The sequence below is a fragment of the Rhinopithecus roxellana genome, chromosome 12 (assembly GCF_007565055.1).
Source record: "Rhinopithecus roxellana isolate Shanxi Qingling chromosome 12, ASM756505v1, whole genome shotgun sequence".
Lineage (NCBI taxonomy): Eukaryota > Metazoa > Chordata > Mammalia > Primates > Cercopithecidae > Rhinopithecus > Rhinopithecus roxellana.
In genome coordinates this window covers 94,316,016-94,326,562 of record NC_044560.1, presented here as the reverse complement: position 1 = coordinate 94,326,562, position 10,547 = coordinate 94,316,016, and the positions used below count along the sequence as shown (strand labels likewise).

The 10,547-nt window shown below is 43.4% G+C and overlaps 1 pseudogene; it reads right to left on the bottom strand.

Annotated features, from left to right (window-relative positions):
- Nucleotides 1-3,566: 3,566 nt before the first annotated feature.
- LOC104669062 lies at nucleotides 3,567-4,504 on the bottom strand (annotated as a pseudogene).
- Nucleotides 4,505-10,547: the final 6,043 nt, after the last annotated feature.

Sequence of the window (10,547 nt, the reverse complement as noted above, 5' to 3'; positions counted from 1 at the left end):
AGGTTTAAAGTAACTAATCCACTCCACCATCACAATCTCCCTAAGCCTTTGGATCTCTTCCTCTACATTAAACCAAGGAAGATCAGGCATTTCCAGCTCACTCACCATGGGCCATCTTTTGATCCATATTTCAGCTAACCAAGCAAATAAACTACTAGAACTTTTTCTTTTCTTTCTTTCTTTCTTTTTTTTTTTTCGAGATAGAGTCTTGCTCTGTCACCAGGCTGGAATGCAGTGCCATGATCTCAGCTCACTGCAACCTCCACCTCCCGGGTTCAAGTGATTCCCCTGCCTCAGCCTCCTGAGTAGCTGGGACTACAGGCACGTGCCACCACGCCTGGCTAATTTTTTGTATTTTAGTAGAGATGGGGTTTCACCATTTTGGCCAGGATAGTCTCAACCACCTGACCTTGTGATTCGCCCGCCTCAGCCTCCCAAAGTGCTGGGATGACAGGCATGAGCCACTGCACCCGGCCTAGACTGCAACATTAAATGCAGAGTCCCTACTTAGTGGGCCCAAATCAATAAATTCAGCCTGATCCAACCCCATGTTCCTTCCGCCATTGTCCCACACCCTTAATATCCATTCCTATGCCTATTCTCCAGATTTCTGCTTATATAAATTAGAAAACTCAAGCGGTTCTTTTCAAGTGTAGTGCACCTCCTCATAGGTCACACTCTCAACCTCACCTGTAGGGGCCAGCTAGGACTTTAGTTATAGGTCTAGAAGCAAACATGGGTGTTGGGGATGGTTCCTGAGGAGAATCACCATTATCTTGTTTAGCAACTGCCTCAGGGGAGGCCATCACTGTTGCCTCAGGCAGTAGAGGGTTTATCTCTGTAGACAAAGGTGGAAAGGCAGATGGCAGCAGCATGGGTCTGGGAGAAAATGTTGCCACTACTGGTAATGGGGAAGCTGTTTCTTCTGGCAAAAAAAGGTCCATCAGAGTTTACAAACTCAGTGTCCCCAGTTTCATCAGGGTCCTCCCATACATCCCCATTCCAAGTTGTAGGGTCTCATTCTTTTCCAATTAATGCCCTTGCTTTACCAGTAGACACCGAGTGAGGCTGTGCATGCACGTTTCATTGCAGGTCAGCCACTTGCATGATGAAAGCTTGTGTCCGTTTTTCCACAATTTCAGCTCTTTCTCTACAGTAGATATGACCCTCACTCAGGGCAATCTTAGCAGATTTGAGGCTCAGTATCTGCTTCTAAAGCTGGGAGTTAGAATCCCTGAGTTCATCTTTTCTTTCATCACTTTGTCCACTGAACTTAGGAGCAACCAACCAGCTTCATTATGTTCCTTGGTTATCCACATATGCTCAAAGGTATTATGTATAGAGTCACTAAACTCCTTACCTCTCATGAGTGGTGAATCAGGAGTGTCAAACGCATTTATTTTGCATAACTCTGTAAGCAGTTCACACCAAGGACTATCAGTGTTCTCCATACTATTAAAAGTAGAGTCCTTAGCATTTTAGGGTCTAATCATATTAAGCAGCCAACTCCAGAAACCCCAAAACCAACAAAGGAACTCTATCGTTAATATTATGTTTCTCTAGAACTACTCCTGGTACCAAAATCTGTATTAGTCAGGGTTCTCTCTAGAGGGACAGAACTAATAGGGTGTGTGTGTATATATATATATATATAAATAAAGGAGAGATTATTAAACATTAACCCACTTGATCACAAGGTCCCACAATAGGTCATCTGCAAGTCGGGAAACAAGGAGAGCCAGTCTGAGTCCCAAAACTGAAGAACCTGGGGTCCGATGTTCAAGGGCAGGAAGCATCCAGCACAGGAGAAAAATGTAAGCTGGGAAGCTAGGCCAGTCTGCTCTTTTTACGTTTTTCTGCCTGCTTATATTCTAGCCACGCTGGCAGCTGATTAGATAGTGCCCATCCAGATTAAGGGTGGGTCTGCCATTCCCAGCCCACTGATTCAAATGTTAATCTCCTTTGGCAACACCCTCATAGGCACACCCAGGGTCAACACTTTGCATTCTTCAATCCAATCAAGTTGACACTAAGTATTAACTATCACAGATTCTTAGAAAGTCCAATGTCATTTAAGTCTTAAAAGAATGAATCACTGCTAGGTATGCTGCCCATTGTGGTTTACAGATGAGCAGCACACATAGCAGCAACCCTTTTTTTTTTTCTTAGAGATGGGAGTCCTGTTCTGTCACCCAGGCTGGAGTGCGGTGGTGCAATCATAGCTCAAAGAAGCCTCAAGTTCTTGGGCCCCAGTGATCCTCCCACCTCAGCCCCCTGAGTAGCTGAGACTACAGGTGCACATCACTGTGCCCAGGTAATTTTTTTCTATAGAGATCGGTGGGGCAGGGGGCAGGTCTCACTTTGTTGCCTAAGCTGCTCTTAAACTCTTGGCTTCAAGCAATCCTCTCACCTCAGCCTCCCAAATTGCTGGGATTAAAGGCATGAGTCACTGTGCCTGGTCTGCAGCAATTCTTATTCTTCTATGGTTTCCTTGTTCGTTTTATGGTTCACAGAGGACTTTCACAAATTTATTGCATTTGAGTTTCATACACCATGCCTACTCTGCCTATTGTGGCATACAATTTTAGAGACACAACAGGCTTTGAGGACCCTTATGTTCAATGTGTTAATTTTACAGATAAATGAAGTGAGATTTAGAGAGAGGAAACAAATTGCCCAAAGTCACACACACAGCAAGTTGGCAAGGTTGGCACTAGAACCCAGGTCACTGAATATCAAGTTCTGTCTTTCCACAACACAATGCAGAGTATACCATGTTAGCCCCCTGAACCACATTGATTACATGCACCAAGTCAGGTCTGTGGGCTGTATTGGTTCCATATACCATCATCTTAATTTTCTGTGTTGGCAGCAGATATTGTTTATATGTTCTACTTTGCTTAAATCACTTTGGCTCCCTACTGTTTCCATGCGCCATGTCACACAGTTACCATGTTCCATGTTGGTTACATGTATTCTATTGGTTGCTGTGGTATTATGGTAGATTATATCATTATCTCTGTTATTTGCTGCCCTCCCTGTAGAGTAATTATGCATGCCTGTCCATTGTCCTCTGATACGCATTACTTCTCTGCAGGAAGAAAATACTTCCTGCCTCTTTGCCGTCACTTGACCATGTGACCTGCTTTGGCCACTGGGATGTGAGCCAAGAGGTGTGCATCACTTCTGAAATGCTTTATTAGTCATCATTTGTTTTGGACATTGTTCCTTTCCCTCTGCCATAAGAATGGCATGTTCCAGATAAGGGCTTCTCCTTCGGTGTGGATCTGAGACTGCACAAGGCCATAGCCAACCTACAACTAACATGGAATGTGAGCAATAAATAAACTTTTGCTGTTGTAAGATGCTGAAATTACAGATTTGTTTGTTACTGCACCACAATGAAGCAAGTGGATCAAGACAGCCATGTTGGTTTCATGCACATTTGTTCCACTGACCAAGTACTGTGTTGGTTCAAATGCACAATGTTAGTTGCACATTACAGTTGCTGTACCTTTCTTCAACATTGGACATTCCACCCCAGGCCTCTCCTGGCTCCCAGTTCACTAGGCAACCCTACTATGCCCCATCATTTTGAGAAAAGCCTGCTTAATGTCCTTGTTCCTCAGAATGTAGACCACAGGGTTGAGCAGAGCCATGAAGACACTGTAAAAGAATGAGATCTGCTTACCTAGCTCAGGAGAATAGCTGGAGTTGGGCCTCATGTAGAAAAAAGTGACCAGAGCATAGAAGAGTGTGACCACGGTCAGGGGGGAGGCACAGGTCGAGAAAGCTTTGCAGCGGCCCTGGGTGGACTTAATCTTGAGCATGGCCACGGCAATATGAATGTAGGAGGCCAGAATGAGAGACAGTGGGACAACAACCATAAAGACCCTGATGACCAGACCTGCCATCTCAATGAAGCGGGTGTCCCTGCAAGCCAAGCTCCGTATCGAGGGGCCTTCACAGAAATAGTGGTTGACTGTGTTGGGTCCACAATATGGCAGCCTCACAGTGAGAAAGGTATGAATCAGGGAGAAGAAACCACAGGCCCATGTCCCAACTACCAAGCATGTGTACAGTCCCAAATGAGGATGACAGTATAACGCAGCAGGTGGCAAATGGCCACATATTGGTCATAAGCCATGACTGCAAAGAATATGCACTCGCTCAGGCCCAAGACACCAAACACATACATCTGCAACCAACAGCCAGCAAAGGTGATGGCCTGAGAGTGAATGACAAGATGCACCAACATCTGGGGCATGGTGGTGATGATATGGCCCATATCCAGCAGGGAGAGGATTCAGAGGAAGAAGTACATGGCAGTGTGGAGATGCATGTCCAGGCAGATCAGGGTGACAATGAGCCAATTGTCTGGGACTGAGCTGAAGTAGAGGAAAAGAAAGGCAACGGAGAGGATCCTGTTGAAATGGGGTCACTGGAAAACCAAGCAGGATAAATTCAGAAACCCAGCTTTGTTCTGCCCTGGAAGCATCCACATGATGGGGCCTATAAAAAACCACACTTACATAAATGTCATCTGAAATATGGTATCCTAACCTGAGGTCAGGAGTTCGAAACCAGCCTGGCTAACACAGTGAAACCCAGTCTCAACTAAAAATATAAAAGTTAGCCGGGTGTGGTGGCAGACGCCTGTAATCCCAGCTACTTGGGAGGCTGAGGCAGGAGAATCGCTTGAACCCAAGAGTTGGAGGTTGCAGTGAGCTGAGATTGCACCATGGCACTCCAGACTGGGTGACAAGGGAAAAATTTCATCTCAAAAAAAAAAAAAAAAAAAAAAAAAAAAGTATGGTATCCTGGCAAGAATAACAGCTGTGGAGGTAGACAGGCTAGGATTTTAATTCTGGTCCCACTACTCATTTACTGTATAATCTTGAACAAGTTACTTAACCATTCTGAGTTTTTCTCAGCCTGAATCTCCTCATCTGTAAAATGTGACTAATTACACTCACCTCTCAGGATTTTTGTAAGGAGTAAAAGCAATGTATATGAAGCCTGTAACACAATGCCTCAACACAGGAAATAAAACATAAAATGCTCATACTCAATTTCCCATTCTATCCCCACCCCTCAGTAGACAACTGGTCACTCACATGTCTAGCAAGAATTAGTTTACACCTTCTCAGCCCCAGTCCCCAAACCTGAGAGGGAGCTCCCTCTGTCTCAGAAAACATGGATGTGGATGTGCTACCTGCCTCTCCTGACAGCGTTTCTCCCGCCCCAGCCGGTGCAATGTGAGGCTCTGTCAATAGAGGGCAACAGAGGGGCACTGAAATGTGATGGCTGCAGGAAGGTACTTATGTTGCTGGCTTCATTCTTCTTCCTTATTCAGCTTTAGAGTGAGTAAACTGGTGCGTGGAAGGGCCGTAGTACTCACTCCAACTTACCTCAGTGGACTACACAGCCACGCACTCAGGCCACACTCTCCCCATCCAGCAGCCACTTCTACAGACCAGCCCTGGCCACACGCTCAGGCAATGCTTCCCCTCAACACAGCTGCCATTTCTATGCAAGCTCTGGCCAGTGCTGCTGGTAGGCTGGTCATTCCTGTGAGTCACATCCTCTTTGAAAAAGTCTGACTCTCAAACTTTTTATTTACGTAGTTGCAAGCTATCTATCCACTAAGGATTTATTGAGTACAAACATTAAAAATAGTAGATCTATAATAGAGAAACTGGACAACATCTAAACTTAGTGATCACAATTAACATCACCAATAAGGAACAAATAGATACAGTGTGTATCCAGATGTGCAATCCTAAGAATACACCATCTATATAGCATTTTAGCCAAAAATGTAAAACCTGAATCTAATCATGAAGAAACATCGAAGAAACCCAAATTGAGGAATGTTCCATAAAATAAGTAGTTTCTAATCTCAAAAAATGTCAAGAAAAACAAAAAAATGCTGAGAGACTAAAAGAAAAATAACGAATGCAATATATAATCTTGGAAGAGAGGGATGCTATAAAAGGCATTATGACAATAGACAAAATTGGAATATAAATTAGATATTAGATTGTATAAATATGTTATTTCAATATTTAACTTCCTGATTTTGATAACTCCTATATAAGAGGGTATTTTTGTTTTTAGGAAATATTCACTGAAGTATTAAAAGGTAAAGGAGCATGATATTTGCAAATTACTCTAGAATGGTGCTGAAAATTATAAAAACAGCAATAATATATTTATATAGATAGAATGATAAAGTAAATGTTATAAAATGTTAAAACTTAATAAATCCAGGTATGGGGCATACAGGATTGCTTTGTACTATTCTTTCAATTTTTCCCTAAGTTTGAAGTTATTTCAAAATAAAAATTATTTTAAATTACAATGCTTTAAATGTGAAATAAAAACAGTTCCAGACAAAAAAAAGTGAGATAAGTTATTCAGGCAGAAAAAAAGGAAGAAACACAAAAATGCAAAAAAGAATAAAGAGCACCTCAAGGGCAGGGAAAATATGTATGTAGATACAAATTAATAATAATTACAACATAATAATAAGGTCTTGTGGGACTTAAAACTATTGAAAATGAAAGATTATGACAAAAATAGCATGAAAAATAAAGAGAGTAAATGAAGTTAGAGTAATCTAATTATTTATCAAAATTAGAAAAGTAATAAAACTAATCATTTGTGTTGAACTGTGCTAAGTCAAAGATTTATGTTTTAATATCTAGAGAAATCATTAAAAATAATGTTTAACAAGCTAAAATAAGATAAATGAACTGATAATGCATTTTCACCCAAAATATTGCTCTTTTGAGAGAAGGAAAAACCAAACATAAAACAGGTAGTTCAAATAGAAAATAAATAGAAAGATGGCAAATATGACTTCAGTATATAATTAAGTGCAAATAAACTAAGTATTTTAATTTAAAAAACACATTTCCAGATGGAGTTTTTAAAAACCCTACAAATTACCCACAAAAAGCACACTTTAATATAAGGGCATAAACACTTTGGGAAGACAGTATGGGAGAAAATACACCATGTAAATACTAATTAAAAGAAACATGTAGGCCGGGTGCGGTGGCTCATGCCTGTAATCTCAGCACTTTGGGAGGCAGAGGTGGGTGAATCATGAGGTGAGGAGTTCAAGACCAGCCTGGCCAATATGGTGAAACCCTCTCTCTGCTAAAATCACAAAAAAAATCAGCCGGGCATGGTGGCGGGTGCCTGTAATCCCAGCTACCCAGGAGACTGAGGCAGAGAATTGCTTGAACCTGGGAGGCAGAGGTTGCAGTGAGCTGAGATCACACCACTGCACTCCAGCCTGGGCAATAGAGTGAGACTCCATCTCAAAAAAAAAAAAATGTAGCTTCATAAAACATTTGCCGAAATTGGTCATATGCTGCATCATAAATATGAGCTCAAAAAAAATTCAAAAAAGAGAAATCATTTGGAATAGATTTTCTGATTATAATGAAATTACCCAGAAATCAAGGTTACACTAAATATAATGGGAAAGTACCTAACTCCTTTGAAATTAGAGATATGCTTCTAAATAATTTATGGAACAAAGAAAAATCAAAATGGAAATTAGTACATTGACCTAAATGATTATACATTATTAATGCTGAGACCCAGGTATCCCTGCTCTCTTGGGGGCCTGGGAAGGCCCCCCCAGCTTTTGCAGATTCAGAAATGTCTGCTCCCACTGCCTGGCTTCTCCGATGTCAGCTTCCACTCTGGTCTTGGAGCAAAGTCGGGGCTGAACCCCAGCACTGTCACAGCCCAGCTGGGTGTGCACATGCTTGGGGCAGGGCTGACACACCAGCTCCCTGCCACCTCAGCCCCTCCAACTTTGGGCACCAACAAGCATAGAAGGGAAGCCAATGGGGGGCTGAAGGAAGCTTGGCACTGGTGACCCTTGGCACCTACAACCTGGGTGCCATGAATGACAGCCAGAAGCAGACAGGCTCCCGGGTGGAAGGGGGCAGATCTCTGATGAGGCCCCACCAACAGGCCAGGGAGGGCCTGAAGGCTGGGGGCTGGGCTGCCAGTCCTACAGATGGAGTGGGAACTTGTGGTGCTTTTTCCAGGCCCACCCGTGACTGTCCATGAACCAATCAGCATGCCCTTCCTCCCCTCTGAGGCCCATAAAAGCCCTGGGCTCAGCCAGAGGTGAACAGACAATGGAGCAACCAGCTGCAGAGAGGAGCTACCCACTCTAGGACCTCCTCTCTGCTGAGAGTTGTACAGACAATGGGACGACCAGCTACAGAGAGGAGCTACCCTCTCTGCTAACAGTTGAACGCTTGTCAGGATGACTTGCCTAGCAGAGAGGACCTACCTTATCCACTAGGAGGAGCTGAACACTCATCAAGGCACCCTGGCTGTGGAAAGGAACTACCACCTGCAGGTCTCCTGTGAGCAGTTCCATTGTTCAATAAAGTTGCTCTTCACCTTGCTCACCCTCCACTTGTCTGAGTACCTCATTCTTCCTGGTTGCAGGACAAGAACTCGGGAACCACTGAATGGCAAGGCTAAAAGAGCTGTAACACAAACAGGGGTGAGACATGCCCCTTACTCACCACATTGCAGGTGAAGAGAAGGAAAGAAGAGCTTCCTTCAGGGAGCTTCAGGGAGCTTCAGCCCTTCAGGGAGCCCAGACCTGGGGGCTCTGCTCTGCAGTTCCTGGCATCTCCAAGCTTCCAGGTGCCACTGTGTTCCCCAGTGCCAGCTATGGAAGCTGTTTGTGGTACACCTGGTCTGTCTACAGCCTCACAGAGAGCCAGCACTCATGCTAGCACCTGGAGCTGTCCACCCTGCTGCAGCAGCTGGCATGTCTGACTGCGCAGTAGCTGGACCCCATGCTCGCTCACACACCCCTCACCATTCCACCCCCGACTCACCCTTGGCAGGTGTGGGACCCAGGCCAGTAGTGGGAGCTGAGCACAGCCTGGCAGGCCAAGTGAGCAAAATAACCCCAGCAAGCCTGAGCAAAACTTGGGCAAAGGCACCACCAGCCAAAGAGGTTTCTGGCCAGAAAAATTACACCCCAAGGATCCTGCAACAATACCTTGTCTACACAGTCCCTGTACAGTTTCCGGACCTGTGGCAAGAATGTCACTTTCTGATAGGCCCAGCCGTCCCAAGTTTTCTTGGGATCTCAAAGTGAGGAATTCACCCAATTAATACAGATATTTGCAGGCCCATCTGGGCTTAAGGCATTAAAGTTGAATCTGAGATTTCTTATGAAATAAAGTTCCAGCAAAGCCAAGTGGTGGCTCACACCTGTAATCCCAGCACTTTGGGAGGCTGAGGCAGGCGGATCACAAGGTCAGGAGATTGAGACCATCCTGGCTAACATGGTGAAACCCCATCTCTGCTAAAAATACAAAAAATTAGCTGGGCGTGGTGGTGTGTGCCTGTAGTTCCTGCTACTCAGGAGGCTGAGGCAGGAGGATGGCATGAACCTGGGAGGCGGAGCTTGCAGTGAGCCAAGATCGTGCCACTGCACTCCAGCCTAGGCAAGAGAATGAGACTCTGTCTCAAAAAAAAAAAAAAAAAAAAAAAAAAAAAAAAGAATCTATTTGGCAAATAATTATTCTTGCTGGCTTTATGCAAATACTCAGGCCAAGTAAAATAAGACTAAAACTTATTTTGCAAATGAATTTGTACTACAACTTGTCGTTAGTGAAAATGGAAAATGGAGAGAGAAAATTATGCTTCAAAATAAACTATAGTAGATCTGTTATTAGATTCCAGTTTTGCTTAATGTTTTCCAATTTTTGTTATTTTCTACAACTTGGACTGAATTCCAAAATTTTTCCTGGCTACAAGTCTCTAAAATAATGTTTTCCATTTCTTTATTCTTCTTTTCCTTTCCCCCCCATTTTTCCTAATTTGAAATCACTGAAAACTAAGCTGTGCTTTCTTAAAATCCTGCAAACTGACGCCAGACAACTTAAACTTCAAAGAAAACAACCACAGCCTATTTACATACACAAGCCCATTTTCATACCTGCCTACTGATGTGTGGGCTTCAGGGTAACATGGCCTATATTGATTTTCCAGAATTGTTCTTTTTATGTGTTTGTTTGCTGCTGTTTTTTCCCTTTCTTTCTCTATTTTCTCTTCATAGGATGTGAGACTTCACAACCTGCTGAAAATAAGCTTTCCTGATAACATGGGACACACCTATCTAGGAATAAACTGTCCTAGCTATAAGCGATGAGATGAAACCTGAGACCAGAGACTTGTTTTCTTCTAAGATGCTTTCTCCAAAAGATTTTAAAAAGAAAAAGGGAGAAATGTGAAAGAAAATCAATCTTGAGACCCCCAAATCACTAGGCTAAAGGGAAAAGTCAAGCTGGGAACTACTTGGGGCAAATCTGCCTCCCGTTCTATTCAAAGTCATCCCTCTGCTCATTGAAATAAATGCACATCTGATTGCTTCTTTTGCAAAAGCAAATCAGAAACTCAAATGAATTTGTCTCTTATCTACCTATGGCCTGGAAGCCCCTTCTCTACTTCAATTTGTCCTGCCTTTCTGGACCAAGCCTATGTAC